The sequence below is a fragment of the Equus asinus genome, unplaced genomic scaffold, assembly GCF_041296235.1.
Source record: "Equus asinus isolate D_3611 breed Donkey unplaced genomic scaffold, EquAss-T2T_v2 contig_39, whole genome shotgun sequence".
NCBI lineage: Eukaryota > Metazoa > Chordata > Mammalia > Perissodactyla > Equidae > Equus > Equus asinus.
Genome location: NW_027225060.1, coordinates 1,695 through 29,514, shown reverse-complemented (window position 1 = coordinate 29,514; position 27,820 = coordinate 1,695). Strand labels below are relative to the sequence as shown.

Genomic DNA, 27,820 nt, shown 5'->3' with positions numbered 1-27,820 from the left:
ATCTGGAGGACTTTTCCCTTCGGGGGTTCAAAGTCCGTTCTCTGAGGCAAGGCTCCCTCTCTGCCTCCCTGTTCCTTCCCATTCGCCTCCCCGGAAGCCAGCTCTCCTCCCGGTTTCCTGGATCCCTTGGCCACGGTCCTCTGTTGCAAACACAGGCAGGTGCAAAGAAGATGCGAAAGGCTGCCCGAGCCACGCGAACGGAAAGCTGAAGCCAGGGAGCCAGGAAGGGCTGGCTGCTGAGGGAGGACGTGTCCTGTCAGGAGGCTTTTCAACTCCTCTGACAGATGCGGCCTGGAGGGGCGGGGCCGGCCGGGGCCCTGGGGTGGTAGGGGTCGGGTGTGAGGGGGTGGGTGGGGAGGCGGGGGGAGGCGGGAAGAGAGGGAGGCCCCCGAGTGAGGGGACACCAAAAGCCTCAGCCATCAAGACTCCTCGTCTTTGCATCCAGCGTTCTCAACTCAAAACGAACGCAAGCTCATCCACCAGGAGCAACGTAGCAGCGTTCCAAGCGAGGCAGGACCGCCCGAAGGCGAAAGCAGAATGGGATCCTAGTCAGGTGGAGCTTGAAACTCAGACCCACCCACCCCCCTACCCCCCCCCACCACCACCACCTCCCCCCCTCCCCCCCACCCCGGGAAGGGGGCTTCTGGAAGGAAAAGCGAGACAAACTGACAGGGACAAACTTAGGTCGGGAAAGGAGTGTTGATTGTGAATGAGCCTCTCAAGGACAAGCAAGCGGGTACCAGGTTTTAGAAGATGACCTGCAGCGGCAGAGACGCCAGCAAAGGCAGAAGCCATCCAGTCTTGGGTGAGGTGCCCGAGACGCTCCTCTCTAACCCAGTCCGCCCTGTCCTTGGAGAAGCGGGCGGTGTCTGGAAAAGCCTGACCAGGTGCCTTTCCTCGGTGGGCGGGGCTGGTCGCTTTGGGACCCGTTTGGGCCTCCCGGCACCGCCGTGGAATCCGTTCCACCTGACAGGACGACTCTACCCGGCGGCTGGGGCGGCGGGGGCGGGGCGCCGAGGGAAGGGCTGGGGTGTCACCGGAGCGGGAGCCGAGCGGGTGGGAAGAGGCCGAGGCCAGAGGGAGCCGGCCGGCGGCGTGTGCGGCGTCGGGGTCCCGGTCCCGGTCCCGGTCCCGGTCCCGGTCCCGGTCCCGCCGGGCTTGGCCCCGATTGGCCCTGGGTTCGGGTGGGGCCGCGAGCTGGAAGGGTTGGGCTGTGGCGGGGAGGGGTTGGGCCCTGCCCATGGGCGGCGCCGGCGGGCCCGCGGTGCGGAGGGGGGCGGGAGGGGAGGGGGAGGGTGGGGGGGGTCGGGCTGGCTGGAGGGGTGGGGGGCGTCCGCGGAGGACGGAGGCCGGAGGCCGCAGGACGGAGGAGGGGCGGCAGGAGCGCGGAGGGAGCCGCGCCCGGCCGGCGGCAAAAGGCGAGGGAGGCAAAAGCCTACAGCACCCGGTATTCCCAGGCGGTCTCCCATCCAAGTACTAACCAGGCCCGACCCTGCTTAGCTTCCGAGATCAGACGAGATCGGGCGCGTTCAGGGTGGTATGGCCGTAGACGCTGGCGCCTGCCGCCGGCGCCCCTAGAAGCCGCGCCGCGTCGCCCGGCCCGCGGCTCGCGCGCGCCCAGGCCTCTGTGACGCGCACCCGCCGCCGGCGCCCCCTGCGCCCGCGCCCGGCCTGCCGCCTTCCTCCCGCTGCTGCCTCCCGCCGCGGCCGCCTCGGGCGCGGCCAGCGGGCCAGCCAAACCCTGCGCTGCCCCGCCCTGCTGCCCTCCCAGGGCGCGGAGGCCTGGAGCAGCCCGGGGTGCGAGGAGGCGGGGCGGGGCGGGCGGCGGTGGAAACGAGGGGTGGTGGGGGCGGCGGTGGGGGCGGGGATGGGGGCGGGGCGCCTGGCTGGGCGCTCTCCCCTCGCGGCCCGGGAACACTCCAGGCCGCCCTGGCCGCTCGGATCCGGCGATGGGTCGCAGGAGATGCGGCTGCTGGGAGGGGGGTGGCGCGGGGCACTTGGCCCGAGGCGTCGGGGCGTCGGGCCGCCGGGGCCCGTGCTCCTCTGAGTCCCCTCCGGCCCGAGGGGCCTCCCAGCGGGAGCCCTGACCTCTGCGGCGCCGGCCGGGCCCCGACTTGCCCAAACCCAGCGGAGCCACCGGCGCGACCAGAGGGCGTCAGCGGAAGCCCGCCGCGCTGCCCCTGAGGGAGCGGGGAGGCGGGGCGGCCACCCTTCCCCCCGCCAGCGCCGCCCAGGAGACCGGCACCCCGCCCCCCAACCGCCCCCCGCGGGGACCCTGGACAGCTCCTGCTGGCGCCAGCCCAGAGACCCAGAGACAGAGACAGAGACAGAGACACGGAGAAACAGAGAAACGGCGACACGGAGAGGATCCAAGACACGGACCTAGACAGACACCCACCCTGACCCAGAGAGGCTCTGCCCAAGAGCTCGCTTCCCCCCCAGGAGGGCGGTGGTGCTGGAGCTGGGCCCGGGCCAGGAGGCAGGGGCCCCGGGGCTGGCGATCACCCCTGGGGCCCTAGGCCGCGCAGACAGGCTCTCAGGAGTCCCGGGCTCCCGGCATCGCTGCCCCGCCATCGCCCAGGAACCACAGGCAGGCACCGGAGCTCGCTGGCGCGCTCTGTCTGCGCTTGCGTGTGCGTGTGCTTGTGCGGGTTGTGCGAGTGGGTGTGTAGGCGTGTGTGTGGTGTGTGTGTGTGTGTGCGCGCGCAGCGCGCGCGCGCCTGTGTGTCTGTGTGCCTGTGTGTGTGTGTGCGTCCGGGTTTGTGTGTTCCTTTCTCTCCGCTTCTTCGCTCTGGCTCTTTTCCTCTTTCTGCCGGGCACCCCCGACCTTACTGAGTTGATAGAAGGAGCAGGCAGAAAAGTCAGGGCCCAGAGAACTTGGCACGAGAAAGCAGCTCCATCTACCAGACATGTAGAAGCCCCTCCCCGACGACCGACCGCAGCGTCCCCGTTCTGCTCAAGTGCCGCTGGGGACGTTGCCCGGGATCTCCCGCCCGCTAGGTCACCGACGAAGGCGCCTCCGTCTTCCCAAGAGCGCGCTCGCGCCCAGGACGGAGGGAGGAGCAGCACGGTGTGATGACGGGGAGGAAGAGTCGCGTCCGAAGGCCCGTCGGTGCCTGCCGACGTCCCGGCTCTCCCTGTCTCGAGACCTCTGGGCTTCAGGGTTCTGTGCCGCAAGGCTTTCCCGCCGCACCCCCCGGGACCCAGGGCGCGCTGTGTGCGCTGCCCGTCTCCAGCGTTTGGGCCCTGTGGGCCTTCTTGCGTCCCACTGGAAAGGGGACCCTGGGACGGAGAGAAGATGGGCAGGGGGCGGGCTTCGGCAAAGAGAGCGACGGCCATCCACAGACGTCCGACGAGGCCCTCCGGGGCGCCAAGCTCTCCATTTTCCACGGCACGTGTCCTCGTCAGGTTCTGCCACCTCTGGCCGGCATGCGTAGGCACACCGCTGGTCTTGCGGCCCCAGAGGCGAGGAGGCGAACGCCCCGGAGGCCGAGATTGGCACCCGCGTTCTCGGCTGCTGGGTGGCCAGCACCTAGGAGAGTGTCTGGCCGGAAGCAGCCAGGCGATCGATCCCTGGGTGCTGGATGAGCCTCGGCGGCAAGAAGTAGGCTCGTGGGGAAGGACGGCGGCCGAGGCCCGGGCCCCCACCGAGGCTGCGCTCCGTGCTGAGCGGTCTGCTCCGTATTTCCCGCTTGCGTTCTCACCAGCACTCGCCCCCGCAAGGAGGCACGAACGCCAGGACCCCCTCGCACCAGAGGAGGAAAGCGCAGCTCAGGGAGGGCACGTCACTCGCGGGAGACGGCGCCCCTTGGGTTTCAGCTCAGGACTTCGGTCTCCCGAGCCTGCGTTTCGGGGCAAGGCTCCGGTCCCGCGCTCCGGGAAACTGACAGGGACGCAGTCCCGCTTCTCCCCGCAGAAGGTGCTCCTCGGAGATCAGATCCGGGGACCCGTCAGAACCACCCCGGGCACGAGCTGGCAGGGAGCGACGCGCACCGCCCCCCGACCCCCATCCCGCAGCCCGCAGCCCGCAGCCCGCAGCCCGCAGCCCGAGGAAGCGAGGAGCAGGCGATAGAGGCGCTGGGTTGGCAGGAGGGGAAACGGGGCCGGCAGGAGAAGCGAACCGCGAAGAGACTCCCTCCCAGGACGACGATGGCTGAACGGGGAGAGGAGGGAGCTTTGGGTCCTCTCTCGTCCTGCTTTGACCGGGATGTCCCCATTTTTCCACAGCGAGCGAGTATGGCTCTTGGATTCGGTGGGGAAGACGTGATTTATCTGGAGGACTTTTCCCTTCGGGGGTTCAAAGTCCGTTCTCTGAGGCAAGGCTCCCTCTCTGCCTCCCTGTCCTTCCCATTCGCCTCCCCGGAAGCCAGCTCTCCTCCCGGTTTCCTGGATCCCTTGGCCACGGTCCTCTGTTGCAAACACAGGCAGGTGCAAAGAAGATGCGAAAGGCTGCCCGAGCCACGCGAACGGAAAGCTGAAGCCAGGGAGCCAGGAAGGGCTGGCTGCTGAGGGAGGACGTGTCCTGTCAGGAGGCTTTTCAACTCCCTCTGACAGATGCGGCCTGGAGGGGCGGGGCCCGGCCGGGGCCCTGGGGTGGTAGGGGTCGGGTGTGAGGGGGTGGGTGGGGAGGCGGGGGGAGGCGGGAAGAGAGGGAGGCCCCCGAGTGAGGGGACACCAAAAGCCTCAGCCATCAAGACTCCTCGTCTTTGCATCCAGCGTTCTCAAACTCAAAACGAACGCAAGCTCATCCACCAGGAGCAACGTAGCAGCGTTTCCAAGCGAGGCAGGACCGCCCGAAGGCGAAAGCAGAATGGGATCCTAGTCAGGTGGAGCTTGAAACTCAGACCCACCCACCCCCCTACCCCCCCCCACCACCACCACCTCCCCCCCTCCCCCCCACCCCGGGAAGGGGGCTTCTGGAAGGAAAAGCGAGACAAACTGACAGGGACAAACTTAGGTCGGGAAAGGAGTGTTGATTGTGAATGAGCCTCTCAAGGACAAGCAAGCGGGTACCAGGTTTTAGAAGATGACCTGCAGCGGCAGAGACGCCAGCAAAGGCAGAAGCCATCCCGTCTTGGGTGAGGTGCCCGAGACGCTCCTCTCTAACCCAGTCCGCCCTGTCCTTGGAGAAGCGGGCGGTGTCTGGAAAAGCCTGACCAGGTGCCTTTCCTCGGTGGGCGGGGCTGGTCGCTTTGGGACCCGTTTGGGCCTCCCGGCACCGCCGTGGAATCCGTTCCACCTGACAGGACGACTCTACCCGGCGGCTGGGGCGGCGGGGGCGGGGCGCCGAGGGAAGGGCTGGGGTGTCACCGGAGCGGGAGCCGAGCGGGTGGGAAGAGGCCGAGGCCAGAGGGAGCCGGCCGGCGGCGTGTGCGGCGTCGGGGTCCCGGTCCCGGTCCCGGTCCCGGTCCCGCCGGGCTGGCCCCGATTGGCCCTGGGTTCGGGTGGGGCCGCGAGCTGGAAGGGTTGGGCTGTGGCGGGGAGGGGTTGGGCCCTGCCCATGGGCGGCGCCGGCGGGCCCGCGGTGCGGAGGGGGGCGGGAGGGGAGGGGGAGGGTGGGGGGGGTCGGGCTGGCTGGAGGGGTGGGGGGCGTCCGCGGAGGACGGAGGCCGGAGGCCGCAGGACGGAGGAGGGGCGGCAGGAGCGCGGAGGGAGCCGCGCCCGGCCGGCGGCAAAAGGCGAGGGAGGCAAAAGCCTACAGCACCCGGTATTCCCAGGCGGTCTCCCATCCAAGTACTAACCAGGCCCGACCCTGCTTAGCTTCCGAGATCAGACGAGATCGGGCGCGTTCAGGGTGGTATGGCCGTAGACGCTGGCGCCTGCCGCCGGCGCCCCTAAGAAGCCGCGCCGCGTCGCCCGGCCCGCGGCTCGCGCGCGCCCAGGCCTCTGTGACGCGCACCCGCCGCCGGCGCCCCCTGCGCCCGCGCCCGGCCTGCCGCCTTCCTCCCGCTGCTGCCTCCCGCCGCGGCCGCCTCGGGCGCGGCCAGCGGGCCAGCCAAACCCTGCGCTGCCCCGCCCTGCTGCCCTCCCAGGGCGCGGAGGCCTGGAGCAGCCCGGGGTGCGAGGAGGCGGGGCGGGGCGGGCGGCGGTGGGAAACGAGGGGTGGTGGGGGCGGCGGTGGGGGCGGGGATGGGGGCGGGGCGCCTGGCTGGGCGCTCTCCCCTCGCGGCCCGGGAACACTCCAGGCCGCCCTGGCCGCTCGGATCCGGCGATGGGTCGCAGGAGATGCGGCTGCTGGGAGGGGGGTGGCGCGGGGCACTTGGCCCGAGGCGTCGGGGCGTCGGGCCGCCGGGCCCGTGCTCCTCTGAGTCCCCTCCGGCCCGAGGGGCCTCCCAGCGGGAGCCCTGACCTCTGCGGCGCCGGCCGGGCCCCGACTTGCCCAAACCCAGGCGGAGCCACCGGCGCGACCAGAGGGCGTCAGCGGAAGCCCGCCGCGCTGCCCCTGAGGGAGCGGGGAGGCGGGGCGGCCACCCTTCCCCCCGCCAGCGCCGCCCAGGAGACCGGCACCCCGCCCCCAACCCGCCCCTCGCGGGGACCCTGGACAGCTCCTGCTGGCGCCAGCCCAGAGACCCAGAGACAGAGACAGAGACAGAGACACGGAGAAACAGAGAAACGGCGACACGGAGAGGATCCAAGACACGGACCTAGACAGACACCCACCCTGACCCAGAGAGGCTCTGCCCAAGAGCTCGCTTCCCCCCCAGGAGGGCGGTGGTGCTGGAGCTGGGCCCGGGCCAGGAGGCAGGGGCCCCGGGGCTGGCGATCACCCCTGGGGCCCTAGGCCGCGCAGACAGGCTCTCAGGAGTCCCGGGCTCCCGGCATCGCTGCCCCGCCATCGCCCAGGAACCACAGGCAGGCACCGGAGCTCGCTGGCGCGCTCTGTCTGCGCTTGCGTGTGCGTGTGCTTGTGCGGGTTGTGCGAGTGGGTGTGTAGGCGTGTGTGTGTGTGTGTGTGTGTGTGTGCGCGCGCGCGCGCGCGCGCCTGTGTGTCTGTGTGCCTGTGTGTGTGTGTGCGTCCGGGTTTGTGTGTTCCTTTCTCTCCGCTTCTTCGCTCTGGCTCTTTTCCTCTTTCTGCCGGGCACCCCCGACCTTACTGAGTTGATAGAAGGAGCAGGCAGAAAAGTCAGGGCCCAGAGAACTTGGCACGAGAAAGCAGCTCCATCTACCAGACATGTAGAAGCCCCTCCCCGACGACCGACCGCAGCGTCCCCGTTCTGCTCAAGTGCCGCTGGGGACGTTGCCCGGGATCTCCCGCCCGCTAGGTCACCGACGAAGGCGCCTCCGTCTTCCCAAGAGCGCGCTCGCGCCCAGGACGGAGGGAGGAGCAGCACGGTGTGATGACGGGGAGGAAGAGTCGCGTCCGAAGGCCCGTCGGTGCCTGCCGACGTCCCGGCTCTCCCTGTCTCGAGACCTCTGGGCTTCAGGGTTCTGTGCCGCAAGGCTTTCCCGCCGCACCCCCCGGGACCCAGGGCGCGCTGTGTGCGCTGCCCGTCTCCAGCGTTTGGGCCCTGTGGGCCTTCTTGCGTCCCACTGGAAAGGGGACCCTGGGACGGAGAGAAGATGGGCAGGGGGCGGGCTTCGGCAAAGAGAGCGACGGCCATCCACAGACGTCCGACGAGGCCCTCCGGGGCGCCAAGCTCTCCATTTTCCACGGCACGTGTCCTCGTCAGGTTCTGCCACCTCTGGCCGGCATGCGTAGGCACACCGCTGGTCTTGCGGCCCCAGAGGCGAGGAGGCGAACGCCCCGGAGGCCGAGATTGGCACCCGCGTTCTCGGCTGCTGGGTGGCCAGCACCTAGGAGAGTGTCTGGCCGGAAGCAGCCAGGCGATCGATCCCTGGGTGCTGGATGAGCCTCGGCGGCAAGAAGTAGGCTCGTGGGGAAGGACGGCGGCCGAGGCCCGGGCCCCCACCGAGGCCGCGCTCCGTGCTGAGCGGTCTGCTCCGTATTTCCCGCTTGCGTTCTCACCAGCACTCGCCCCCGCAAGGAGGCACGAACGCCAGGACCCCCTCGCACCAGAGGAGGAAAGCGCAGCTCAGGGAGGGCACGTCACTCGCGGGAGACGGCGCCCCTTGGGTTTCAGCTCAGGACTTCGGTCTCCCGAGCCTGCGTTTCGGGGCAAGGCTCCGGTCCCGCGCTCCGGGAAACTGACAGGGACGCAGTCCCGCTTCTCCCCGCAGAAGGTGCTCCTCGGAGATCAGATCCGGGGACCCGTCAGAACCACCCCGGGCACGAGCTGGCAGGGAGCGACGCGCACCGCACCCCCCCCCTCCCCCATCCCGCAGCCCGCAGCCCGCAGCCCGAGGAAGCGAGGAGCAGGCGATAGAGGCGCTGGGTTGGCAGGAGGGGAAACGGGGCCGGCAGGAGAAGCGAACCGCGAAGAGACTCCCTCCCAGGACGACGATGGCTGAACGGGGAGAGGAGGGAGCTTTGGGTCCTCTCTCGTCCTGCTTTGACCGGGATGTCCCCATTTTTCCACAGCGAGCGAGTATGGCTCTTGGATTCGGTGGGGAAGACGTGATTTATCTGGAGGACTTTTCCCTTCGGGGGTTCAAAGTCCGTTCTCTGAGGCAAGGCTCCCTCTCTGCCTCCCTGTCCTTCCCATTCGCCTCCCCGGAAGCCAGCTCTCCTCCCGGTTTCCTGGATCCCTTGGCCACGGTCCTCTGTTGCAAACACAGGCAGGTGCAAAGAAGATGCGAAAGGCTGCCCGAGCCACGCGAACGGAAAGCTGAAGCCAGGGAGCCAGGAAGGGCTGGCTGCTGAGGGAGGACGTGTCCTGTCAGGAGGCTTTTCAACTCCCTCTGACAGATGCGGCCTGGAGGGGCGGGGCCCGGCCGGGGCCCTGGGGTGGTAGGGGTCGGGTGTGAGGGGGTGGGTGGGGAGGCGGGGGGAGGCGGGAAGAGAGGGAGGCCCCCGAGTGAGGGGACACCAAAAGCCTCAGCCATCAAGACTCCTCGTCTTTGCATCCAGCGTTCTCAAACTCAAAACGAACGCAAGCTCATCCACCAGGAGCAACGTAGCAGCGTTTCCAAGCGAGGCAGGACCGCCCGAAGGCGAAAGCAGAATGGGATCCTAGTCAGGTGGAGCTTGAAACTCAGACCCACCCACCCCCCTACCCCCCCCCCACCACCACCACCTCCCCCCCTCCCCCCCACCCCGGGAAGGGGGCTTCTGGAAGGAAAAGCGAGACAAACTGACAGGGACAAACTTAGGTCGGGAAAGGAGTGTTGATTGTGAATGAGCCTCTCAAGGACAAGCAAGCGGGTACCAGGTTTTAGAAGATGACCTGCAGCGGCAGAGACGCCAGCAAAGGCAGAAGCCATCCCGTCTTGGGTGAGGTGCCCGAGACGCTCCTCTCTAACCCAGTCCGCCCTGTCCTTGGAGAAGCGGGCGGTGTCTGGAAAAGCCTGACCAGGTGCCTTTCCTCGGTGGGCGGGGCTGGTCGCTTTGGGACCCGTTTGGGCCTCCCGGCACCGCCGTGGAATCCGTTCCACCTGACAGGACGACTCTACCCGGCGGCTGGGGCGGCGGGGGCGGGGCGCCGAGGGAAGGGCTGGGGTGTCACCGGAGCGGGAGCCGAGCGGGTGGGAAGAGGCCGAGGCCAGAGGGAGCCGGCCGGCGGCGTGTGCGGCGTCGGGGTCCCGGTCCCGGTCCCGGTCCCGGTCCCGCCGGGCTGGCCCCGATTGGCCCTGGGTTCGGGTGGGGCCGCGAGCTGGAAGGGTTGGGCTGTGGCGGGGAGGGGTTGGGCCCTGCCCATGGGCGGCGCCGGCGGGCCCGCGGTGCGGAGGGGGGCGGGAGGGGAGGGGGAGGGTGGGGGGGGTCGGGCTGGCTGGAGGGGTGGGGGGCGTCCGCGGAGGACGGAGGCCGGAGGCCGCAGGACGGAGGAGGGGCGGCAGGAGCGCGGAGGGAGCCGCGCCCGGCCGGCGGCAAAAGGCGAGGGAGGCAAAAGCCTACAGCACCCGGTATTCCCAGGCGGTCTCCCATCCAAGTACTAACCAGGCCCGACCCTGCTTAGCTTCCGAGATCAGACGAGATCGGGCGCGTTCAGGGTGGTATGGCCGTAGACGCTGGCGCCTGCCGCCGGCGCCCCTAAGAAGCCGCGCCGCGTCGCCCGGCCCGCGGCTCGCGCGCGCCCAGGCCTCTGTGACGCGCACCCGCCGCCGGCGCCCCCTGCGCCCGCGCTCGGCCTGCCGCCTTCCTCCCGCTGCTGCCTCCCGCCGCGGCCGCCTCGGGCGCGGCCAGCGGGCCAGCCAAACCCTGCGCTGCCCCGCCCTGCTGCCCTCCCAGGGCGCGGAGGCCTGGAGCAGCCCGGGGTGCGAGGAGGCGGGGCGGGGCGGGCGGCGGTGGGAAACGAGGGGTGGTGGGGGCGGCGGTGGGGGCGGGGATGGGGGCGGGGCGCCTGGCTGGGCGCTCTCCCCTCGCGGCCCGGGAACACTCCAGGCCGCCCTGGCCGCTCGGATCCGGCGATGGGTCGCAGGAGATGCGGCTGCTGGGAGGGGGGTGGCGCGGGGCACTTGGCCCGAGGCGTCGGGGCGTCGGGCCGCCGGGCCCGTGCTCCTCTGAGTCCCCTCCGGCCCGAGGGGCCTCCCAGCGGGAGCCCTGACCTCTGCGGCGCCGGCCGGGCCCCGACTTGCCCAAACCCAGGCGGAGCCACCGGCGCGACCAGAGGGCGTCAGCGGAAGCCCGCCGCGCTGCCCCTGAGGGAGCGGGGAGGCGGGGCGGCCACCCTTCCCCCCGCCAGCGCCGCCCAGGAGACCGGCACCCCGCCCCCAACCCGCCCCTCGCGGGGACCCTGGACAGCTCCTGCTGGCGCCAGCCCAGAGACCCAGAGACAGAGACAGAGACAGAGACACGGAGAAACAGAGAAACGGCGACACGGAGAGGATCCAAGACACGGACCTAGACAGACACCCACCCTGACCCAGAGAGGCTCTGCCCAAGAGCTCGCTTCCCCCCCAGGAGGGCGGTGGTGCTGGAGCTGGGCCCGGGCCAGGAGGCAGGGGCCCCGGGGCTGGCGATCACCCCTGGGGCCCTAGGCCGCGCAGACAGGCTCTCAGGAGTCCCGGGCTCCCGGCATCGCTGCCCCGCCATCGCCCAGGAACCACAGGCAGGCACCGGAGCTCGCTGGCGCGCTCTGTCTGCGCTTGCGTGTGCGTGTGCTTGTGCGGGTTGTGCGAGTGGGTGTGTAGGCGTGTGTGTGTGTGTGTGTGTGTGTGTGTGCGCGCGCGCGCGCGCGCCTGTGTGTCTGTGTGCCTGTGTGTGTGTGTGCGTCCGGGTTTGTGTGTTCCTTTCTCTCCGCTTCTTCGCTCTGGCTCTTTTCCTCTTTCTGCCGGGCACCCCCGACCTTACTGAGTTGATAGAAGGAGCAGGCAGAAAAGTCAGGGCCCAGAGAACTTGGCACGAGAAAGCAGCTCCATCTACCAGACATGTAGAAGCCCCTCCCCGACGACCGACCGCAGCGTCCCCGTTCTGCTCAAGTGCCGCTGGGGACGTTGCCCGGGATCTCCCGCCCGCTAGGTCACCGACGAAGGCGCCTCCGTCTTCCCAAGAGCGCGCTCGCGCCCAGGACGGAGGGAGGAGCAGCACGGTGTGATGACGGGGAGGAAGAGTCGCGTCCGAAGGCCCGTCGGTGCCTGCCGACGTCCCGGCTCTCCCTGTCTCGAGACCTCTGGGCTTCAGGGTTCTGTGCCGCAAGGCTTTCCCGCCGCACCCCCCGGGACCCAGGGCGCGCTGTGTGCGCTGCCCGTCTCCAGCGTTTGGGCCCTGTGGGCCTTCTTGCGTCCCACTGGAAAGGGGACCCTGGGACGGAGAGAAGATGGGCAGGGGGCGGGCTTCGGCAAAGAGAGCGACGGCCATCCACAGACGTCCGACGAGGCCCTCCGGGGCGCCAAGCTCTCCATTTTCCACGGCACGTGTCCTCGTCAGGTTCTGCCACCTCTGGCCGGCATGCGTAGGCACACCGCTGGTCTTGCGGCCCCAGAGGCGAGGAGGCGAACGCCCCGGAGGCCGAGATTGGCACCCGCGTTCTCGGCTGCTGGGTGGCCAGCACCTAGGAGAGTGTCTGGCCGGAAGCAGCCAGGCGATCGATCCCTGGGTGCTGGATGAGCCTCGGCGGCAAGAAGTAGGCTCGTGGGGAAGGACGGCGGCCGAGGCCCGGGCCCCCACCGAGGCCGCGCTCCGTGCTGAGCGGTCTGCTCCGTATTTCCCGCTTGCGTTCTCACCAGCACTCGCCCCCGCAAGGAGGCACGAACGCCAGGACCCCCTCGCACCAGAGGAGGAAAGCGCAGCTCAGGGAGGGCACGTCACTCGCGGGAGACGGCGCCCCTTGGGTTTCAGCTCAGGACTTCGGTCTCCCGAGCCTGCGTTTCGGGGCAAGGCTCCGGTCCCGCGCTCCGGGAAACTGACAGGGACGCAGTCCCGCTTCTCCCCGCAGAAGGTGCTCCTCGGAGATCAGATCCGGGGACCCGTCAGAACCACCCCGGGCACGAGCTGGCAGGGAGCGACGCGCACCGCACCCCCCCCCTCCCCCATCCCGCAGCCCGCAGCCCGCAGCCCGAGGAAGCGAGGAGCAGGCGATAGAGGCGCTGGGTTGGCAGGAGGGGAAACGGGGCCGGCAGGAGAAGCGAACCGCGAAGAGACTCCCTCCCAGGACGACGATGGCTGAACGGGGAGAGGAGGGAGCTTTGGGTCCTCTCTCGTCCTGCTTTGACCGGGATGTCCCCATTTTTCCACAGCGAGCGAGTATGGCTCTTGGATTCGGTGGGGAAGACGTGATTTATCTGGAGGACTTTTCCCTTCGGGGGTTCAAAGTCCGTTCTCTGAGGCAAGGCTCCCTCTCTGCCTCCCTGTCCTTCCCATTCGCCTCCCCGGAAGCCAGCTCTCCTCCCGGTTTCCTGGATCCCTTGGCCACGGTCCTCTGTTGCAAACACAGGCAGGTGCAAAGAAGATGCGAAAGGCTGCCCGAGCCACGCGAACGGAAAGCTGAAGCCAGGGAGCCAGGAAGGGCTGGCTGCTGAGGGAGGACGTGTCCTGTCAGGAGGCTTTTCAACTCCCTCTGACAGATGCGGCCTGGAGGGGCGGGGCCCGGCCGGGGCCCTGGGGTGGTAGGGGTCGGGTGTGAGGGGGTGGGTGGGGAGGCGGGGGGAGGCGGGAAGAGAGGGAGGCCCCCGAGTGAGGGGACACCAAAAGCCTCAGCCATCAAGACTCCTCGTCTTTGCATCCAGCGTTCTCAAACTCAAAACGAACGCAAGCTCATCCACCAGGAGCAACGTAGCAGCGTTTCCAAGCGAGGCAGGACCGCCCGAAGGCGAAAGCAGAATGGGATCCTAGTCAGGTGGAGCTTGAAACTCAGACCCACCCACCCCCCTACCCCCCCCCCACCACCACCACCTCCCCCCCTCCCCCCCACCCCGGGAAGGGGGCTTCTGGAAGGAAAAGCGAGACAAACTGACAGGGACAAACTTAGGTCGGGAAAGGAGTGTTGATTGTGAATGAGCCTCTCAAGGACAAGCAAGCGGGTACCAGGTTTTAGAAGATGACCTGCAGCGGCAGAGACGCCAGCAAAGGCAGAAGCCATCCCGTCTTGGGTGAGGTGCCCGAGACGCTCCTCTCTAACCCAGTCCGCCCTGTCCTTGGAGAAGCGGGCGGTGTCTGGAAAAGCCTGACCAGGTGCCTTTCCTCGGTGGGCGGGGCTGGTCGCTTTGGGACCCGTTTGGGCCTCCCGGCACCGCCGTGGAATCCGTTCCACCTGACAGGACGACTCTACCCGGCGGCTGGGGCGGCGGGGGCGGGGCGCCGAGGGAAGGGCTGGGGTGTCACCGGAGCGGGAGCCGAGCGGGTGGGAAGAGGCCGAGGCCAGAGGGAGCCGGCCGGCGGCGTGTGCGGCGTCGGGGTCCCGGTCCCGGTCCCGGTCCCGGTCCCGCCGGGCTGGCCCCGATTGGCCCTGGGTTCGGGTGGGGCCGCGAGCTGGAAGGGTTGGGCTGTGGCGGGGAGGGGTTGGGCCCTGCCCATGGGCGGCGCCGGCGGGCCCGCGGTGCGGAGGGGGGCGGGAGGGGAGGGGGAGGGTGGGGGGGGTCGGGCTGGCTGGAGGGGTGGGGGGCGTCCGCGGAGGACGGAGGCCGGAGGCCGCAGGACGGAGGAGGGGCGGCAGGAGCGCGGAGGGAGCCGCGCCCGGCCGGCGGCAAAAGGCGAGGGAGGCAAAAGCCTACAGCACCCGGTATTCCCAGGCGGTCTCCCATCCAAGTACTAACCAGGCCCGACCCTGCTTAGCTTCCGAGATCAGACGAGATCGGGCGCGTTCAGGGTGGTATGGCCGTAGACGCTGGCGCCTGCCGCCGGCGCCCCTAAGAAGCCGCGCCGCGTCGCCCGGCCCGCGGCTCGCGCGCGCCCAGGCCTCTGTGACGCGCACCCGCCGCCGGCGCCCCCTGCGCCCGCGCCCGGCCTGCCGCCTTCCTCCCGCTGCTGCCTCCCGCCGCGGCCGCCTCGGGCGCGGCCAGCGGGCCAGCCAAACCCTGCGCTGCCCCGCCCTGCTGCCCTCCCAGGGCGCGGAGGCCTGGAGCAGCCCGGGGTGCGAGGAGGCGGGGCGGGGCGGGCGGCGGTGGGAAACGAGGGGTGGTGGGGGCGGCGGTGGGGGCGGGGATGGGGGCGGGGCGCCTGGCTGGGCGCTCTCCCCTCGCGGCCCGGGAACACTCCAGGCCGCCCTGGCCGCTCGGATCCGGCGATGGGTCGCAGGAGATGCGGCTGCTGGGAGGGGGGTGGCGCGGGGCACTTGGCCCGAGGCGTCGGGGCGTCGGGCCGCCGGGCCCGTGCTCCTCTGAGTCCCCTCCGGCCCGAGGGGCCTCCCAGCGGGAGCCCTGACCTCTGCGGCGCCGGCCGGGCCCCGACTTGCCCAAACCCAGGCGGAGCCACCGGCGCGACCAGAGGGCGTCAGCGGAAGCCCGCCGCGCTGCCCCTGAGGGAGCGGGGAGGCGGGGCGGCCACACTTCCCCCCGCCAGCGCCGCCCAGGAGACCGGCACCCCGCCCCCAACCCGCCCCTCGCGGGGACCCTGGACAGCTCCTGCTGGCGCCAGCCCAGAGACCCAGAGACAGAGACAGAGACAGAGACACGGAGAAACAGAGAAACGGCGACACGGAGAGGATCCAAGACACGGACCTAGACAGACACCCACCCTGACCCAGAGAGGCTCTGCCCAAGAGCTCGCTTCCCCCCCAGGAGGGCGGTGGTGCTGGAGCTGGGCCCGGGCCAGGAGGCAGGGGCCCCGGGGCTGGCGATCACCCCTGGGGCCCTAGGCCGCGCAGACAGGCTCTCAGGAGTCCCGGGCTCCCGGCATCGCTGCCCCGCCATCGCCCAGGAACCACAGGCAGGCACCGGAGCTCGCTGGCGCGCTCTGTCTGCGCTTGCGTGTGCGTGTGCTTGTGCGGGTTGTGCGAGTGGGTGTGTAGGCGTGTGTGTGTGTGTGTGTGTGTGTGTGCGCGCGCGCGCGCGCGCGCCTGTGTGTCTGTGTGCCTGTGTGTGTGTGTGCGTCCGGGTTTGTGTGTTCCTTTCTCTCCGCTTCTTCGCTCTGGCTCTTTTCCTCTTTCTGCCGGGCACCCCCGACCTTACTGAGTTGATAGAAGGAGCAGGCAGAAAAGTCAGGGCCCAGAGAACTTGGCACGAGAAAGCAGCTCCATCTACCAGACATGTAGAAGCCCCTCCCCGACGACCGACCGCAGCGTCCCCGTTCTGCTCAAGTGCCGCTGGGGACGTTGCCCGGGATCTCCCGCCCGCTAGGTCACCGACGAAGGCGCCTCCGTCTTCCCAAGAGCGCGCTCGCGCCCAGGACGGAGGGAGGAGCAGCACGGTGTGATGACGGGGAGGAAGAGTCGCGTCCGAAGGCCCGTCGGTGCCTGCCGACGTCCCGGCTCTCCCTGTCTCGAGACCTCTGGGCTTCAGGGTTCTGTGCCGCAAGGCTTTCCCGCCGCACCCCCCGGGACCCAGGGCGCGCTGTGTGCGCTGCCCGTCTCCAGCGTTTGGGCCCTGTGGGCCTTCTTGCGTCCCACTGGAAAGGGGACCCTGGGACGGAGAGAAGATGGGCAGGGGGCGGGCTTCGGCAAAGAGAGCGACGGCCATCCACAGACGTCCGACGAGGCCCTCCGGGGCGCCAAGCTCTCCATTTTCCACGGCACGTGTCCTCGTCAGGTTCTGCCACCTCTGGCCGGCATGCGTAGGCACACCGCTGGTCTTGCGGCCCCAGAGGCGAGGAGGCGAACGCCCCGGAGGCCGAGATTGGCACCCGCGTTCTCGGCTGCTGGGTGGCCAGCACCTAGGAGAGTGTCTGGCCGGAAGCAGCCAGGCGATCGATCCCTGGGTGCTGGATGAGCCTCGGCGGCAAGAAGTAGGCTCGTGGGGAAGGACGGCGGCCGAGGCCCGGGCCCCCACCGAGGCCGCGCTCCGTGCTGAGCGGTCTGCTCCGTATTTCCCGCTTGCGTTCTCACCAGCACTCGCCCCCGCAAGGAGGCACGAACGCCAGGACCCCCTCGCACCAGAGGAGGAAAGCGCAGCTCAGGGAGGGCACGTCACTCGCGGGAGACGGCGCCCCTTGGGTTTCAGCTCAGGACTTCGGTCTCCCGAGCCTGCGTTTCGGGGCAAGGCTCCGGTCCCGCGCTCCGGGAAACTGACAGGGACGCAGTCCCGCTTCTCCCCGCAGAAGGTGCTCCTCGGAGATCAGATCCGGGGACCCGTCAGAACCACCCCGGGCACGAGCTGGCAGGGAGCGACGCGCACCGCACCCCCCCCCTCCCCCATCCCGCAGCCCGCAGCCCGCAGCCCGAGGAAGCGAGGAGCAGGCGATAGAGGCGCTGGGTTGGCAGGAGGGGAAACGGGGCCGGCAGGAGAAGCGAACCGCGAAGAGACTCCCTCCCAGGACGACGATGGCTGAACGGGGAGAGGAGGGAGCTTTGGGTCCTCTCTCGTCCTGCTTTGACCGGGATGTCCCCATTTTTCCACAGCGAGCGAGTATGGCTCTTGGATTCGGTGGGGAAGACGTGATTTATCTGGAGGACTTTTCCCTTCGGGGGTTCAAAGTCCGTTCTCTGAGGCAAGGCTCCCTCTCTGCCTCCCTGTCCTTCCCATTCGCCTCCCCGGAAGCCAGCTCTCCTCCCGGTTTCCTGGATCCCTTGGCCACGGTCCTCTGTTGCAAACACAGGCAGGTGCAAAGAAGATGCGAAAGGCTGCCCGAGCCACGCGAACGGAAAGCTGAAGCCAGGGAGCCAGGAAGGGCTGGCTGCTGAGGGAGGACGTGTCCTGTCAGGAGGCTTTTCAACTCCCTCTGACAGATGCGGCCTGGAGGGGCGGGGCCCGGCCGGGGCCCTGGGGTGGTAGGGGTCGGGTGTGAGGGGGTGGGTGGGGAGGCGGGGGGAGGCGGGAAGAGAGGGAGGCCCCCGAGTGAGGGGACACCAAAAGCCTCAGCCATCAAGACTCCTCGTCTTTGCATCCAGCGTTCTCAAACTCAAAACGAACGCAAGCTCATCCACCAGGAGCAACGTAGCAGCGTTTCCAAGCGAGGCAGGACCGCCCGAAGGCGAAAGCAGAATGGGATCCTAGTCAGGTGGAGCTTGAAACTCAGACCCACCCACCCCCCTACCCCCCCCCACCACCACCACCTCCCCCCCTCCCCCCCACCCCGGGAAGGGGGCTTCTGGAAGGAAAAGCGAGACAAACTGACAGGGACAAACTTAGGTCGGGAAAGGAGTGTTGATTGTGAATGAGCCTCTCAAGGACAAGCAAGCGGGTACCAGGTTTTAGAAGATGACCTGCAGCGGCAGAGACGCCAGCAAAGGCAGAAGCCATCCCGTCTTGGGTGAGGTGCCCGAGACGCTCCTCTCTAACCCAGTCCGCCCTGTCCTTGGAGAAGCGGGCGGTGTCTGGAAAAGCCTGACCAGGTGCCTTTCCTCGGTGGGCGGGGCTGGTCGCTTTGGGACCCGTTTGGGCCTCCCGGCACCGCCGTGGAATCCGTTCCACCTGACAGGACGACTCTACCCGGCGGCTGGGGCGGCGGGGGCGGGGCGCCGAGGGAAGGGCTGGGGTGTCACCGGAGCGGGAGCCGAGCGGGTGGGAAGAGGCCGAGGCCAGAGGGAGCCGGCCGGCGGCGTGTGCGGCGTCGGGGTCCCGGTCCCGGTCCCGGTCCCGGTCCCGCCGGGCTGGCCCCGATTGGCCCTGGGTTCGGGTGGGGCCGCGAGCTGGAAGGGTTGGGCTGTGGCGGGGAGGGGTTGGGCCCTGCCCATGGGCGGCGCCGGCGGGCCCGCGGTGCGGAGGGGGGCGGGAGGGGAGGGGGAGGGTGGGGGGGGTCGGGCTGGCTGGAGGGGTGGGGGGCGTCCGCGGAGGACGGAGGCCGGAGGCCGCAGGACGGAGGAGGGGCGGCAGGAGCGCGGAGGGAGCCGCGCCCGGCCGGCGGCAAAAGGCGAGGGAGGCAAAAGCCTACAGCACCCGGTATTCCCAGGCGGTCTCCCATCCAAGTACTAACCAGGCCCGACCCTGCTTAGCTTCCGAGATCAGACGAGATCGGGCGCGTTCAGGGTGGTATGGCCGTAGACGCTGGCGCCTGCCGCCGGCGCCCCTAAGAAGCCGCGCCGCGTCGCCCGGCCCGCGGCTCGCGCGCGCCCAGGCCTCTGTGACGCGCACCCGCCGCCGGCGCCCCCTGCGCCCGCGCCCGGCCTGCCGCCTTCCTCCCGCTGCTGCCTCCCGCCGCGGCCGCCTCGGGCGCGGCCAGCGGGCCAGCCAAACCCTGCGCTGCCCCGCCCTGCTGCCCTCCCAGGGCGCGGAGGCCTGGAGCAGCCCGGGGTGCGAGGAGGCGGGGCGGGGCGGGCGGCGGTGGGAAACGAGGGGTGGTGGGGGCGGCGGTGGGGGCGGGGATGGGGGCGGGGCGCCTGGCTGGGCGCTCTCCCCTCGCGGCCCGGGAACACTCCAGGCCGCCCTGGCCGCTCGGATCCGGCGATGGGTCGCAGGAGATGCGGCTGCTGGGAGGGGGGTGGCGCGGGGCACTTGGCCCGAGGCGTCGGGGCGTCGGGCCGCCGGGCCCGTGCTCCTCTGAGTCCCCTCCGGCCCGAGGGGCCTCCCAGCGGGAGCCCTGACCTCTGCGGCGCCGGCCGGGCCCCGACTTGCCCAAACCCAGGCGGAGCCACCGGCGCGACCAGAGGGCGTCAGCGGAAGCCCGCCGCGCTGCCCCTGAGGGAGCGGGGAGGCGGGGCGGCCACACTTCCCCCCCGCCAGCGCCGCCCAGGAGACCGGCACCCCGCCCCCAACCCGCCCCTCGCGGGGACCCTGGACAGCTCCTGCTGGCGCCAGCCCAGAGACCCAGAGACAGAGACAGAGACAGAGACACGGAGAAACAGAGAAACGGCGACACGGAGAGGATCCAAGACACGGACCTAGACAGACACCCACCCTGACCCAGAGAGGCTCTGCCCAAGAGCTCGCTTCCCCCCCAGGAGGGCGGTGGTGCTGGAGCTGGGCCCGGGCCAGGAGGCAGGGGCCCCGGGGCTGGCGATCACCCCTGGGGCCCTAGGCCGCGCAGACAGGCTCTCAGGAGTCCCGGGCTCCCGGCATCGCTGCCCCGCCATCGCCCAGGAACCACAGGCAGGCACCGGAGCTCGCTGGCGCGCTCTGTCTGCGCTTGCGTGTGCGTGTGCTTGTGCGGGTTGTGCGAGTGGGTGTGTAGGCGTGTGTGTGTGTGTGTGTGTGTGTGTGTGCGCGCGCGCGCGCGCGCCTGTGTGTCTGTGTGCCTGTGTGTGTGTGTGCGTCCGGGTTTGTGTGTTCCTTTCTCTCCGCTTCTTCGCTCTGGCTCTTTTCCTCTTTCTGCCGGGCACCCCCGACCTTACTGAGTTGATAGAAGGAGCAGGCAGAAAAGTCAGGGCCCAGAGAACTTGGCACGAGAAAGCAGCTCCATCTACCAGACATGTAGAAGCCCCTCCCCGACGACCGACCGCAGCGTCCCCGTTCTGCTCAAGTGCCGCTGGGGACGTTGCCCGGGATCTCCCGCCCGCTAGGTCACCGACGAAGGCGCCTCCGTCTTCCCAAGAGCGCGCTCGCGCCCAGGACGGAGGGAGGAGCAGCACGGTGTGATGACGGGGAGGAAGAGTCGCGTCCGAAGGCCCGTCGGTGCCTGCCGACGTCCCGGCTCTCCCTGTCTCGAGACCTCTGGGCTTCAGGGTTCTGTGCCGCAAGGCTTTCCCGCCGCACCCCCCGGGACCCAGGGCGCGCTGTGTGCGCTGCCCGTCTCCAGCGTTTGGGCCCTGTGGGCCTTCTTGCGTCCCACTGGAAAGGGGACCCTGGGACGGAGAGAAGATGGGCAGGGGGCGGGCTTCGGCAAAGAGAGCGACGGCCATCCACAGACGTCCGACGAGGCCCTCCGGGGCGCCAAGCTCTCCATTTTCCACGGCACGTGTCCTCGTCAGGTTCTGCCACCTCTGGCCGGCATGCGTAGGCACACCGCTGGTCTTGCGGCCCCAGAGGCGAGGAGGCGAACGCCCCGGAGGCCGAGATTGGCACCCGCGTTCTCGGCTGCTGGGTGGCCAGCACCTAGGAGAGTGTCTGGCCGGAAGCAGCCAGGCGATCGATCCCTGGGTGCTGGATGAGCCTCGGCGGCAAGAAGTAGGCTCGTGGGGAAGGACGGCGGCCGAGGCCCGGGCCCCCACCGAGGCCGCGCTCCGTGCTGAGCGGTCTGCTCCGTATTTCCCGCTTGCGTTCTCACCAGCACTCGCCCCCGCAAGGAGGCACGAACGCCAGGACCCCCTCGCACCAGAGGAGGAAAGCGCAGCTCAGGGAGGGCACGTCACTCGCGGGAGACGGCGCCCCTTGGGTTTCAGCTCAGGACTTCGGTCTCCCGAGCCTGCGTTTCGGGGCAAGGCTCCGGTCCCGCGCTCCGGGAAACTGACAGGGACGCAGTCCCGCTTCTCCCCGCAGAAGGTGCTCCTCGGAGATCAGATCCGGGGACCCGTCAGAACCACCCCGGGCACGAGCTGGCAGGGAGCGACGCGCACCGCACCCCCCCCCTCCCCCATCCCGCAGCCCGCAGCCCGCAGCCCGAGGAAGCGAGGAGCAGGCGATAGAGGCGCTGGGTTGGCAGGAGGGGAAACGGGGCCGGCAGGAGAAGCGAACCGCGAAGAGACTCCCTCCCAGGACGACGATGGCTGAACGGGGAGAGGAGGGAGCTTTGGGTCCTCTCTCGTCCTGCTTTGACCGGGATGTCCCCATTTTTCCACAGCGAGCGAGTATGGCTCTTGGATTCGGTGGGGAAGACGTGATTTATCTGGAGGACTTTTCCCTTCGGGGGTTCAAAGTCCGTTCTCTGAGGCAAGGCTCCCTCTCTGCCTCCCTGTCCTTCCCATTCGCCTCCCCGGAAGCCAGCTCTCCTCCCGGTTTCCTGGATCCCTTGGCCACGGTCCTCTGTTGCAAACACAGGCAGGTGCAAAGAAGATGCGAAAGGCTGCCCGAGCCACGCGAACGGAAAGCTGAAGCCAGGGAGCCAGGAAGGGCTGGCTGCTGAGGGAGGACGTGTCCTGTCAGGAGGCTTTTCAACTCCCTCTGACAGATGCGGCCTGGAGGGGCGGGGCCCGGCCGGGGCCCTGGGGTGGTAGGGGTCGGGTGTGAGGGGGTGGGTGGGGAGGCGGGGGGAGGCGGGAAGAGAGGGAGGCCCCCGAGTGAGGGGACACCAAAAGCCTCAGCCATCAAGACTCCTCGTCTTTGCATCCAGCGTTCTCAAACTCAAAACGAACGCAAGCTCATCCACCAGGAGCAACGTAGCAGCGTTTCCAAGCGAGGCAGGACCGCCCGAAGGCGAAAGCAGAATGGGATCCTAGTCAGGTGGAGCTTGAAACTCAGACCCACCCACCCCCCTACCCCCCCCCCACCACCACCACCTCCCCCCCTCCCCCCCACCCCGGGAAGGGGGCTTCTGGAAGGAAAAGCGAGACAAACTGACAGGGACAAACTTAGGTCGGGAAAGGAGTGTTGATTGTGAATGAGCCTCTCAAGGACAAGCAAGCGGGTACCAGGTTTTAGAAGATGACCTGCAGCGGCAGAGACGCCAGCAAAGGCAGAAGCCATCCCGTCTTGGGTGAGGTGCCCGAGACGCTCCTCTCTAACCCAGTCCGCCCTGTCCTTGGAGAAGCGGGCGGTGTCTGGAAAAGCCTGACCAGGTGCCTTTCCTCGGTGGGCGGGGCTGGTCGCTTTGGGACCCGTTTGGGCCTCCCGGCACCGCCGTGGAATCCGTTCCACCTGACAGGACGACTCTACCCGGCGGCTGGGGCGGCGGGGGCGGGGCGCCGAGGGAAGGGCTGGGGTGTCACCGGAGCGGGAGCCGAGCGGGTGGGAAGAGGCCGAGGCCAGAGGGAGCCGGCCGGCGGCGTGTGCGGCGTCGGGGTCCCGGTCCCGGTCCCGGTCCCGGTCCCGCCGGGCTGGCCCCGATTGGCCCTGGGTTCGGGTGGGGCCGCGAGCTGGAAGGGTTGGGCTGTGGCGGGGAGGGGTTGGGCCCTGCCCATGGGCGGCGCCGGCGGGCCCGCGGTGCGGAGGGGGGCGGGAGGGGAGGGGGAGGGTGGGGGGGGTCGGGCTGGCTGGAGGGGTGGGGGGCGTCCGCGGAGGACGGAGGCCGGAGGCCGCAGGACGGAGGAGGGGCGGCAGGAGCGCGGAGGGAGCCGCGCCCGGCCGGCGGCAAAAGGCGAGGGAGGCAAAAGCCTACAGCACCCGGTATTCCCAGGCGGTCTCCCATCCAAGTACTAACCAGGCCCGACCCTGCTTAGCTTCCGAGATCAGACGAGATCGGGCGCGTTCAGGGTGGTATGGCCGTAGACGCTGGCGCCTGCCGCCGGCGCCCCTAAGAAGCCGCGCCGCGTCGCCCGGCCCGCGGCTCGCGCGCGCCCAGGCCTCTGTGACGCGCACCCGCCGCCGGCGCCCCCTGCGCCCGCGCCCGGCCTGCCGCCTTCCTCCCGCTGCTGCCTCCCGCCGCGGCCGCCTCGGGCGCGGCCAGCGGGCCAGCCAAACCCTGCGCTGCCCCGCCCTGCTGCCCTCCCAGGGCGCGGAGGCCTGGAGCAGCCCGGGGTGCGAGGAGGCGGGGCGGGGCGGGCGGCGGTGGGAAACGAGGGGTGGTGGGGGCGGCGGTGGGGGCGGGGATGGGGGCGGGGCGCCTGGCTGGGCGCTCTCCCCTCGCGGCCCGGGAACACTCCAGGCCGCCCTGGCCGCTCGGATCCGGCGATGGGTCGCAGGAGATGCGGCTGCTGGGAGGGGGGTGGCGCGGGGCACTTGGCCCGAGGCGTCGGGGCGTCGGGCCGCCGGGCCCGTGCTCCTCTGAGTCCCCTCCGGCCCGAGGGGCCTCCCAGCGGGAGCCCTGACCTCTGCGGCGCCGGCCGGGCCCCGACTTGCCCAAACCCAGGCGGAGCCACCGGCGCGACCAGAGGGCGTCAGCGGAAGCCCGCCGCGCTGCCCCTGAGGGAGCGGGGAGGCGGGGCGGCCACACTTCCCCCCCGCCAGCGCCGCCCAGGAGACCGGCACCCCGCCCCCAACCCGCCCCTCGCGGGGACCCTGGACAGCTCCTGCTGGCGCCAGCCCAGAGACCCAGAGACAGAGACAGAGACAGAGACACGGAGAAACAGAGAAACGGCGACACGGAGAGGATCCAAGACACGGACCTAGACAGACACCCACCCTGACCCAGAGAGGCTCTGCCCAAGAGCTCGCTTCCCCCCCAGGAGGGCGGTGGTGCTGGAGCTGGGCCCGGGCCAGGAGGCAGGGGCCCCGGGGCTGGCGATCACCCCTGGGGCCCTAGGCCGCGCAGACAGGCTCTCAGGAGTCCCGGGCTCCCGGCATCGCTGCCCCGCCATCGCCCAGGAACCACAGGCAGGCACCGGAGCTCGCTGGCGCGCTCTGTCTGCGCTTGCGTGTGCGTGTGCTTGTGCGGGTTGTGCGAGTGGGTGTGTAGGCGTGTGTGTGTGTGTGTGTGTGTGTGTGTGCGCGCGCGCGCGCGCGCGCCTGTGTGTCTGTGTGCCTGTGTGTGTGTGTGCGTCCGGGTTTGTGTGTTCCTTTCTCTCCGCTTCTTCGCTCTGGCTCTTTTCCTCTTTCTGCCGGGCACCCCCGACCTTACTGAGTTGATAGAAGGAGCAGGCAGAAAAGTCAGGGCCCAGAGAACTTGGCACGAGAAAGCAGCTCCATCTACCAGACATGTAGAAGCCCCTCCCCGACGACCGACCGCAGCGTCCCCGTTCTGCTCAAGTGCCGCTGGGGACGTTGCCCGGGATCTCCCGCCCGCTAGGTCACCGACGAAGGCGCCTCCGTCTTCCCAAGAGCGCGCTCGCGCCCAGGACGGAGGGAGGAGCAGCACGGTGTGATGACGGGGAGGAAGAGTCGCGTCCGAAGGCCCGTCGGTGCCTGCCGACGTCCCGGCTCTCCCTGTCTCGAGACCTCTGGGCTTCAGGGTTCTGTGCCGCAAGGCTTTCCCGCCGCACCCCCCGGGACCCAGGGCGCGCTGTGTGCGCTGCCCGTCTCCAGCGTTTGGGCCCTGTGGGCCTTCTTGCGTCCCACTGGAAAGGGGACCCTGGGACGGAGAGAAGATGGGCAGGGGGCGGGCTTCGGCAAAGAGAGCGACGGCCATCCACAGACGTCCGACGAGGCCCTCCGGGGCGCCAAGCTCTCCATTTTCCACGGCACGTGTCCTCGTCAGGTTCTGCCACCTCTGGCCGGCATGCGTAGGCACACCGCTGGTCTTGCGGCCCCAGAGGCGAGGAGGCGAACGCCCCGGAGGCCGAGATTGGCACCCGCGTTCTCGGCTGCTGGGTGGCCAGCACCTAGGAGAGTGTCTGGCCGGAAGCAGCCAGGCGATCGATCCCTGGGTGCTGGATGAGCCTCGGCGGCAAGAAGTAGGCTCGTGGGGAAGGACGGCGGCCGAGGCCCGGGCCCCCACCGAGGCCGCGCTCCGTGCTGAGCGGTCTGCTCCGTATTTCCCGCTTGCGTTCTCACCAGCACTCGCCCCCGCAAGGAGGCACGAACGCCAGGACCCCCTCGCACCAGAGGAGGAAAGCGCAGCTCAGGGAGGGCACGTCACTCGCGGGAGACGGCGCCCCTTGGGTTTCAGCTCAGGACTTCGGTCTCCCGAGCCTGCGTTTCGGGGCAAGGCTCCGGTCCCGCGCTCCGGGAAACTGACAGGGACGCAGTCCCGCTTCTCCCCGCAGAAGGTGCTCCTCGGAGATCAGATCCGGGGACCCGTCAGAACCACCCCGGGCACGAGCTGGCAGGGAGCGACGCGCACCGCACCCCCCCCCTCCCCCATCCCGCAGCCCGCAGCCCGCAGCCCGAGGAAGCGAGGAGCAGGCGATAGAGGCGCTGGGTTGGCAGGAGGGGAAACGGGGCCGGCAGGAGAAGCGAACCGCGAAGAGACTCCCTCCCAGGACGACGATGGCTGAACGGGGAGAGGAGGGAGCTTTGGGTCCTCTCTCGTCCTGCTTTGACCGGGATGTCCCCATTTTTCCACAGCGAGCGAGTATGGCTCTTGGATTCGGTGGGGAAGACGTGATTTATCTGGAGGACTTTTCCCTTCGGGGGTTCAAAGTCCGTTCTCTGAGGCAAGGCTCCCTCTCTGCCTCCCTGTCCTTCCCATTCGCCTCCCCGGAAGCCAGCTCTCCTCCCGGTTTCCTGGATCCCTTGGCCACGGTCCTCTGTTGCAAACACAGGCAGGTGCAAAGAAGATGCGAAAGGCTGCCCGAGCCACGCGAACGGAAAGCTGAAGCCAGGGAGCCAGGAAGGGCTGGCTGCTGAGGGAGGACGTGTCCTGTCAGGAGGCTTTTCAACTCCCTCTGACAGATGCGGCCTGGAGGGGCGGGGCCCGGCCGGGGCCCTGGGGTGGTAGGGGTCGGGTGTGAGGGGGTGGGTGGGGAGGCGGGGGGAGGCGGGAAGAGAGGGAGGCCCCCGAGTGAGGGGACACCAAAAGCCTCAGCCATCAAGACTCCTCGTCTTTGCATCCAGCGTTCTCAAACTCAAAACGAACGCAAGCTCATCCACCAGGAGCAACGTAGCAGCGTTTCCAAGCGAGGCAGGACCGCCCGAAGGCGAAAGCAGAATGGGATCCTAGTCAGGTGGAGCTTGAAACTCAGACCCACCCACCCCCCTACCCCCCCCCACCACCACCACCTCCCCCCCTCCCCCCCACCCCGGGAAGGGGGCTTCTGGAAGGAAAAGCGAGACAAACTGACAGGGACAAACTTAGGTCGGGAAAGGAGTGTTGATTGTGAATGAGCCTCTCAAGGACAAGCAAGCGGGTACCAGGTTTTAGAAGATGACCTGCAGCGGCAGAGACGCCAGCAAAGGCAGAAGCCATCCCGTCTTGGGTGAGGTGCCCGAGACGCTCCTCTCTAACCCAGTCCGCCCTGTCCTTGGAGAAGCGGGCGGTGTCTGGAAAAGCCTGACCAGGTGCCTTTCCTCGGTGGGCGGGGCTGGTCGCTTTGGGACCCGTTTGGGCCTCCCGGCACCGCCGTGGAATCCGTTCCACCTGACAGGACGACTCTACCCGGCGGCTGGGGCGGCGGGGGCGGGGCGCCGAGGGAAGGGCTGGGGTGTCACCGGAGCGGGAGCCGAGCGGGTGGGAAGAGGCCGAGGCCAGAGGGAGCCGGCCGGCGGCGTGTGCGGCGTCGGGGTCCCGGTCCCGGTCCCGGTCCCGGTCCCGGTCCCGGTCCCGCCGGGCTGGCCCCGATTGGCCCTGGGTTCGGGTGGGGCCGCGAGCTGGAAGGGTTGGGCTGTGGCGGGGAGGGGTTGGGCCCTGCCCATGGGCGGCGCCGGCGGGCCCGCGGTGCGGAGGGGGGCGGGAGGGGAGGGGGAGGGTGGGGGGGGTCGGGCTGGCTGGAGGGGTGGGGGGCGTCCGCGGAGGACGGAGGCCGGAGGCCGCAGGACGGAGGAGGGGCGGCAGGAGCGCGGAGGGAGCCGCGCCCGGCCGGCGGCAAAAGGCGAGGGAGGCAAAAGCCTACAGCACCCGGTATTCCCAGGCGGTCTCCCATCCAAGTACTAACCAGGCCCGACCCTGCTTAGCTTCCGAGATCAGACGAGATCGGGCGCGTTCAGGGTGGTATGGCCGTAGACGCTGGCGCCTGCCGCCGGCGCCCCTAAGAAGCCGCGCCGCGTCGCCCGGCCCGCGGCTCGCGCGCGCCCAGGCCTCTGTGACGCGCACCCGCCGCCGGCGCCCCCTGCGCCCGCGCCCGGCCTGCCGCCTTCCTCCCGCTGCTGCCTCCCGCCGCGGCCGCCTCGGGCGCGGCCAGCGGGCCAGCCAAACCCTGCGCTGCCCCGCCCTGCTGCCCTCCCAGGGCGCGGAGGCCTGGAGCAGCCCGGGGTGCGAGGAGGCGGGGCGGGGCGGGCGGCGGTGGGAAACGAGGGGTGGTGGGGGCGGCGGTGGGGGCGGGGATGGGGGCGGGGCGCCTGGCTGGGCGCTCTCCCCTCGCGGCCCGGGAACACTCCAGGCCGCCCTGGCCGCTCGGATCCGGCGATGGGTCGCAGGAGATGCGGCTGCTGGGAGGGGGGTGGCGCGGGGCACTTGGCCCGAGGCGTCGGGGCGTCGGGCCGCCGGGCCCGTGCTCCTCTGAGTCCCCTCCGGCCCGAGGGGCCTCCCAGCGGGAGCCCTGACCTCTGCGGCGCCGGCCGGGCCCCGACTTGCCCAAACCCAGGCGGAGCCACCGGCGCGACCAGAGGGCGTCAGCGGAAGCCCGCCGCGCTGCCCCTGAGGGAGCGGGGAGGCGGGGCGGCCACACTTCCCCCCCGCCAGCGCCGCCCAGGAGACCGGCACCCCGCCCCCAACCCGCCCCTCGCGGGGACCCTG

The 27,820-nt window shown here is 70.0% G+C and overlaps 7 non-coding genes across 7 annotated transcripts; all 7 read right to left on the bottom strand.

The window, feature by feature from the left end:
- Window positions 1–1,432: 1,432 nt before the first annotated feature.
- LOC139043855 (5S ribosomal RNA) lies at window positions 1,433–1,551 on the bottom strand. The gene has a single exon (XR_011500915.1). It is a non-coding gene; the product is annotated as a 5S ribosomal RNA (ribosomal RNA).
- Window positions 1,552–5,692: 4,141 nt separating this feature from the next.
- Window positions 5,693–5,811, bottom strand: LOC139043854 (5S ribosomal RNA). The gene has a single exon (XR_011500914.1). It is a non-coding gene; the product is annotated as a 5S ribosomal RNA (ribosomal RNA).
- Window positions 5,812–9,945: 4,134 nt separating this feature from the next.
- Window positions 9,946–10,064, bottom strand: LOC139043859 (5S ribosomal RNA). Its single transcript, XR_011500919.1, has one exon. It is a non-coding gene; the product is annotated as a 5S ribosomal RNA (ribosomal RNA).
- A 4,134-nt stretch (window positions 10,065–14,198) lies between these two features.
- LOC139043858 (5S ribosomal RNA) lies at window positions 14,199–14,317 on the bottom strand. The gene has a single exon (XR_011500918.1). It is a non-coding gene; the product is annotated as a 5S ribosomal RNA (ribosomal RNA).
- Window positions 14,318–18,450: 4,133 nt separating this feature from the next.
- Window positions 18,451–18,569, bottom strand: LOC139043857 (5S ribosomal RNA). The gene has a single exon (XR_011500917.1). It is a non-coding gene; the product is annotated as a 5S ribosomal RNA (ribosomal RNA).
- Window positions 18,570–22,704: 4,135 nt separating this feature from the next.
- Window positions 22,705–22,823, bottom strand: LOC139043856 (5S ribosomal RNA). The gene has a single exon (XR_011500916.1). It is a non-coding gene; the product is annotated as a 5S ribosomal RNA (ribosomal RNA).
- A 4,148-nt stretch (window positions 22,824–26,971) lies between these two features.
- Window positions 26,972–27,090, bottom strand: LOC139043853 (5S ribosomal RNA). Its single transcript, XR_011500913.1, has one exon. It is a non-coding gene; the product is annotated as a 5S ribosomal RNA (ribosomal RNA).
- Between the last annotated feature and the right edge of the window lie 730 nt (window positions 27,091–27,820).